This window comes from Platalea leucorodia, assembly GCF_965183815.1.
Source record: "Platalea leucorodia genome assembly, chromosome: 15".
Lineage (NCBI taxonomy): Eukaryota > Metazoa > Chordata > Aves > Pelecaniformes > Threskiornithidae > Platalea > Platalea leucorodia.
Genome location: NC_138837.1, coordinates 4,141,327 through 4,148,720, shown reverse-complemented (window position 1 = coordinate 4,148,720; position 7,394 = coordinate 4,141,327).

The window sequence follows — 7,394 nt, the reverse complement described above, 5'->3', positions numbered from 1 at the left end:
TGAGTAATAAATGAGGGCGTATAAAACGTACACAGATTACTTTTAAGCTATTTTGTATTCCCTAGTACAAAGCACTTCACATAGTGCTTAGTTTAGTGATGGAGAGAATATCAAGCATGCTCTGTGTATAAATCAGTCTTCTCAAAACATACTGATAACTCTTGGCATTTGCCTTGTCTCCAGTTTCCCAAATATTTTTTTACCTCATTTGGCTGCTTCCACTACTCAACATGCCTTTTGCTCATCTGTATGATGAGTGGTGCTGGGCTGCTGTACTCGTCTGCATGGATTGATGCCTTGATGTGTCATTTACCTTCTTTCTCTATATGTAAAAAATACCAAACATTACTTACACACATTCATGAGTGGATGCACAAATGATTGGAAGTGTCAGCGTGCACTTTTCCAGATGGTGGAAGCATGTTCCTTACTTCATTTATTTCAAATGTCAAACTCAATGAAATTAATTACTACCAGACTTGAACTGAAGTGACGGAGAGATTCTTGTCTCGGTTTCACCAGTGCAGGGTGAAGCTGCATGCTCCATAGCAGGAACAGCCTTCAGGAGCTGAAATGCAATCACTAAACTATGACTCCAACAATGTAAAATCCGGATTTGCACCAGGATGACCAGTTTTTATTTGGTTTCATGGGGAAAGCTGGGTTTGGCCTTCATAGGGAGGGATGCCTCCTGGGGCAAGGATGGCTTGATAAGCGGAAGACTAACTTTGTCTTGGGTTTCTTCTCTGCTGTGCATGGCACGAAAGCAGCAGCCTGCCTTGGAAGTGCCTTGCTGTTGCCCAGCTTCTGATTGCAGTGCTGGTACCCTGGTGCTTGCTCTGGCATCTCCCATTGCATTCTAGTAAGCTCTAGATCTACTCCTAATCTTTCCTCCTTCTGTTTATTTGCAAGAGGATGCTGTTGGGTTTTTGTGCTATGTCTTGATAAGTTCTCAGGCTCTTTGGGGATAGGAATTGAGGTACTCAAGTTGGGCAGGGTTGTAGAGAAGTTGCTCTGGTCAGATGTTGGCAAAGCTCCAGGGCTGGATGCTGGATTTGGGTGCCCAAGTTCAGGCAATGAAGGACTGAATTTCAGCTTAACAGCTCTCTGAATGGAAGCTCTGAGTGTTTTTAGAAACTGAGGTTGGTGAGTCTCAAGACAGCCCCACTGAAATCAAAGCAGTAAGAGAAAATGTAGTTCTTGGTAGCTGTTGTGTTTTATTCCCGCTGTCTGTTTGCATCGTGGCTGTCCTGGTTCTGGGAACTGTGCAGAGCTCCAGGGAGTTGCTTGGTATTTCATGCAGCCCCTGGTCAGAGGCAGAGCTGAGAGGCTTCATCCAGAGCCTTAGAAACAATAACTGTGCATGCATTTTAAAGCGTTTGGCTTCCACCCTGCGTTTTGCTTCATATAAAAAGAGCATGTTCTTGTAAGGGCTTTTCTAGATAATTCCTTCTAATAATCCTTTGTGTTTCTCAAACACCTTCTTTTCAGAAGATACATTGCAGCAATTCTGTTAAGCGGATCACCAGTTTGCCATTTACCTTAGGGAAATAGTTGTTATCAAAGGATTTCTAACTAGGCCTAATTTAGGATTCCCCCATTTCTAACCTCGCGGTCCCCGTGCCTCTCAGGCTGTTATCTGGGTCTGATACTCTTTTCCTTAGTGGCCACTTCTTCCAGTGTCTCTCCCAATGCTATTTGTGAGCCCTCCCTTGCCTACCATACCCAGAAAAATAAACAGCCTGCTCTCCTTTTGCCCTCTATTGTTTCTCTCTTTTGTGCCAAGTACAGTAATGCCTCTGAGCTACCCCAGGGCTCCTGCGTTCCCATGCTTCCCCATCCCTCTCACAAAGGACCACTTTTCTCCCTGCCTTCTGGGTGTTGGGGCTCTGCAAATACATGCCAGTGACCCTTTGCCTGTATGAAAATAGCCCCTGCCTTTTTGTAGCTGTCACTTATTTTTTGGTCCTTTAATTAGACTTGATCCTGCTTGTATTTTTTCCTTTGACCCTTCTTTTTACTGCAGCTGAGTAAGTTTTTGAAAAGTTCTTCAGCTCCCTTTCTACCTGTGCATACCCAGCTGTGCTGGCTCACACAAGTCTTCTCCCTTTGGATTAAATTGGAAGGAAATTTAATTGCAAGACTCCAAACTTTCCCAAGTATTTCCTACTTGTGTGTTGTAAGGCTCCCCTGGGATGGGACCGTACACTTGTAGTTCAGATTATCCTTCCATCTGCTTTTGCCTAAAGCTGGCAAGCTATTTGCGTGACTCCCTCAAATACTTGCCTCTGTGGGTATTTTAATACTGCTGTCATCATTGAATTTGAAATATTCTTACTCAGTGGCATCTTCATTCATCCTGGCTGGCTGCTTTTCAAGGATCATATCCAAACAAAGGACTTTATCTTCTCATGCGCTGACTGTCATATGCTGAGACTGTGGTTTCTCTACGTGTAGGAGAAGGATCTTTCACTGCAGTGAATTGCCCGCTTCTGTTAGGATTTCAGTGCAGTGATGCTGATTTACACCGCATGAGGGTCTGCTCTGTGGTATCCTGGTTATGTACAGCTAAGCTGTTTTCCCACCTCATCAATATCTCATTAATCAAAATCCCTTCTCTGCTGATCAAAGCCCTGGCCTTTGCACAGGCACAGACTTCGTTGGGAAAACATTTCCAGGTTCGTTTTCAGTGACCACCCTGGAGCACAGGCTGGAGCAGCATCCATCAGCCACCTCACCACCTTTATTGTCCCCAGCCGTACCGCCGCTCGTCCTGTCAGCCAGCTGCTTTGGAACATCTCTGCAGATCCAGCTTCATCCCCTGCCAAAGCTGCTGCCTCTTCCTCCTCTGCCTTTAACTCTTCAGCCAGCTGTGCTGCTGAAGTTCAGATTATCCTTCAACCTACAACCCGGAGTTGGTGCCGATGGTGCGGATGCGATGTAGACTGGCAATATTTCCAAATGCACCTCTGGGCGTCAGCTGTCCTTCCAGAGCACCCTTGTACATCCCTTCGCTTTGTGGAGGGGTTTTTCATTCTGGTGCTTTTGCCTGGATGGTGCTTTTACTTGTTTCTGAATGCAAAGGTGTGCTTGGCAGCGGAGATCAGTGTTACAAGCTGTTTTAACCACAGTGCTTTCTAAAGTAAAAACAGAAAACCAACTTTGAGATGCTGTACAACTCTTCCAGGAGAAAGAACCAGAAAGTGCCCCAGACAGCTCTCTGCTGCTGTGCAGATCCAAGGGCCTGAAAGGGCCTTGGATCTCTTCCCCCTGCCCTTTGCAGGAATGTGAGGAGGAACAAGGGAGATGGGAGCGGTTTAACCGTGGGGACAGAAGTGCTGGTTCTGCTCACAGCTCTGCTGGAATGGGACAAACTCATCCTGGGGACAGAGGATGGAGCTGGGAAGGAAGGGTGAGCATTGCAGTGGTGAGAAGTGGCTTCCAGTGTGCTTTGCTCTGAAAAGCAGGTGTGGTTATTGACAAACCTTGATTGATGAAATGGAAAGAAGCAAACAAAAATTCCCCACCCTGGTCTGCATGTGTGGGAGTCGCTGGGGTGGCTGGGGCTGCCCAGCTGGGCTGGGAGCGGGTGGAGGTGGCCAACAGCTGCTTTTTGTAGATGGTGCATGTGAGCAGATTCCTGCCCTGTCAGCTCATCTGCTCAAAACAGCCTGGGGTCTTGTTAAAATCTGTTAAAGGCCAACAGGGCATGGTAGTCATCATCCTCACGGGATGACGGACGCTTCATTACACAGGGTCTGCTGAATGGCTTGGGAGTTGAGGCAGGTTCTCATGCATGTGCTTGAGGGGAAGGTTATGATGCATGTGGGACTGAACAGCAGTGGCAGGAAAAAATTCCAGTTTAAGGCTTATAAAGCACATGATTAATTAACACTTAATGTCTAACATAAGTGATTAAGGGTGGAGTTTATTGGTTGGTCAAGTCAGTATAGTCTAACATTCAGAGCTGCAGATGAACTGTCTCTTCATCTCTCACTGACTCCTGTGACCTTGCTCAAGGCCACTTGTTTATTATGCTGCTTATGATAGAGGAAGAAAATAAGAAATGTTGTGAGCCTTTAAAACAAATAAAGGGGATAATGTCAAGGTAAATGTCTCATGCTACAGAGAGAACAGTTTAAAAAGTGGTTAATATGTCAGGGTATTGATTTCTATGCTGCTTTTTACTCATCTGTATTTTACCTGCTGCATTTTTTGTACCCTTTCGGAAGGGTGAGAATGACGTGGGCTCTGCTTGTACTGTAGTTGAGACATTGGTATTGATGTGTGCTCTGCCCATCGACAGTTACTCTAGCTATGCTGGATTGATCATTTGAAGCCAATGGCTTTTGGGGGCTGCATAGCTTAGTGCAGGAGCTGAGCATCTCAGCCTTGGAGCTTGGGGCGCTGACTTTGCTGCTGGAGGTGCTGTGTTAGATCTTGCTTGGGTGTCTCTCTGCTGTGATTGCATTCCTCAACATCATGTAAATGAATGCTTGTTGTGCTGTGTTCTCTTATACAAATTTGTTTTTTGATTACCCATCTCTTAAGGACAGACTCTGCCAGCCTTATCACCTTGCCTTATTAAGTAAATTGCTGCTGAACATATTGGGATTGTTTGAAAACAAAGTGCTATACTATTCCTTGGTGGGAATAGGGCCTGGAAGATTTATGTGGGGAGCATATGGCTGTGCTAGGCTTCTGCAGAAAACCTCAGCTCTGCTAAGCTGTTTTATTTACAAAGCTGCAATTTAGTTGTTTCCCTTTAGAGAATTCAGTTGTCTGATGGAAAACTGGTTCTTCAGTGTTAGCAAAAATCAAACCAATCCAAGAAAGCCCAGCCCTTAGTGGCTAGTATATCAAGGTGTTGCTCTTCTGCATTTTACTGTGTAGTTGTCTGACTTGTGTCCTGGAAACTCAGAGCAACTTGAGCAGTGTTTGTTCCTTGATAAAATTCTGAATTCCTTTCCAAATTTGGCACCATTTCAGGTTGGGGGACATCAGGAGAGTGGCCCTGCAGTGAAATTAATCTTTCAGCATCTCTTTAATCTATTTTCTGATTTTGGTCTGAATGTGAGGAAGAGTCTGTATTTGGGATTAAAACTGTGTTTCACTACTGCTGGCAGCAAGAGTCGGTTTTCTTCATCTTTGATCTTTTCCTAAAGCAGCATCAAGACTTTGTTTCATATTTGCTGTTGTATCTGACCCCTGGTAGAGCTCTGAAATAGCTTGGATCTGGATGAATCACCATTCTTTACATCCAGAGTCCCTATGGGTCTTCCTTCTTTATTGTTTATACTGCTAATTCCCCCAAATCTATGCTCTTGGGTTTATGCACTAATGAACTACAATCTGAAGAACAAGTTCACTGGCAACCTGGGAGGGAGAAACCTGTGTTGAAGGGGGACAATATCTTGTTGAGCTTCTCTCTTGCCCACTGACCATGTCTGAAAAGGCAGAAAAAAAGTGATGGGAATTGCTACTGAATGTGCAAAGGGTGGGCCAAGTTGCTCTGCAGAAGTATGAAAGACAGACGTTAATCCCACTGGTTCCCTTTGCCAAGAGCGTGCACGTGCCGCCCTTTATGTCGCCCTGTTTGGTGCTTTATTTATTTTTCCTGCCTGGGAATGAGAATTTGCCCAGCTGCCTGTCAGGAGCAGGCAGCGGGGGTCTGAAGGGCTCAGCGTCCTGCTGCTGCCAGGGGCTGGCCGTCTTTGCCCGCGGCGGTGCTCGCCCTGCGGCAGTGCCAAGCACCTCATCTGTCTGCCAAGATCCTTTTTCTATGTCACCTAAATTAGTTGCTTGCAGTTAAGAAGCCAGAAGTATCATTTCCTGAAAGCACTTGGAGTATATATGTATTAGGATACAAAAAGCATCACTGTAGTCTGTAAATATTACAGGCCTGACTGATCAAAGTTGTGATTGAGCATTTTAAACCTCCAAGTATGATGAAGAGGTCATGCCATGAACCAGTTCCAGGCAAGTGAAAACAAGCTTGAGACTGGAGCTGACCTCTCCCAGATGCTGAGGCAAAGCAAAGCTGGTTTTGTTTTTTGTTTTGTGGTGTGTTTTTTTTTTTTCTTATGGCCTGAGAAAAGATGTCCTGGAGATAGAAAGCCCTTTTCTTACCTACAGAAAGAAATGCAGCATGAGTCACCATGCTACCTGAATACTGCATAAGGAAATCTTCAGTTGCTTCCATTCATTAGCTGGAAAGTAATCAGAGGAAAATATATTTTCATATATTTTTATTGGTGCTTTGGGACCGGTTCACAGGAAGGTTACCCAATATTTATTATCTGCCTTTTTACTAGGATGGAGCACTAATTGCTTTCTTGCTTGAGTTAAATGGGCTTGCAGCAAGTCAAGTTCTTGCAAATGCAAATACAGAGGGTCACCTTTCCATCAGGCTCCCCAAGAACATCTTGCAGACTTGTGTTTGACAGAGCAAATGATAACAAGGCACTGGGTCTCAGCACTGCCTCCTTATTGTGAAGGTAGCAGCCTCCAAAGACAGCATTTGCTGGCTTTGAGGTCTTTCCTCTCTTCACATTTGTCCTGGGGCTGGAAAGATCAATAGGAGGGGTGAGAAATTTTTCTTACTGTTCTAGCTTAGCTTTATGGCTCTGGATAGCTTAATTTCTATTCTTAGCCATGCTCTGATGGATTGTCTTGCTTTAACTTGAATCCCAGCTCAAAAGGCCTCAGGAGCACAATAAAACTGAGAAAAGAGAAGGAAAAAGATATTCAGCAAGTGATTATGTACTTAAGCCATCCATTGCTAGATATTGGCTAGTGGCATGATGTGGTGGGGGTGAGATGGGCAGGCAAACCTCTGAGCTCCATGTGCAAAATGAGGGTCATGCCTAGGAGCAAGCATGGTTGCTGGTCCCTCCCTGCATGCTGCAAGCAAGTCTGTGATGGGAATATTGTGTCTTTTCATTTCCTTTCTCAGAGAATTTGGCAAAGTTGGAAGGGATTTAGGAAACAGCAGCTGGAGCAGTGGTAGGGCTTGGAGGCTGGACCTGCAGGGACTCATTGAAACAAGTCGGTAGGGGAAGGTCCTTTCCAGAGGCTCAGGAGCATGAAGGGATTTAGGTGCTGAACTTCACTATTTGCCTAGATTGTTGAATTTGAGAGCTGAGTGCCTGAGCCAGGCCATAGGGAAAAGGCCATGTGGAGAAGCCCCGAAGGACCTGGTTTGGGGACCTTTACAGCTATTGCATGAAGCACAGCTGGAAAAATGCCCAGAAGGAAGAGCGCCCTGGCAGGAGATGGGCTGTAGACCAGCAGATCCATTGCTCTTGCAGCTTGTGCTCTGTTGTCAGCAGCTCTCCTGCCTCTGCTGTGCTCCCTGGTGAAGCAAGGTCCCTGGAGGCACCTGAGGAGCTGGA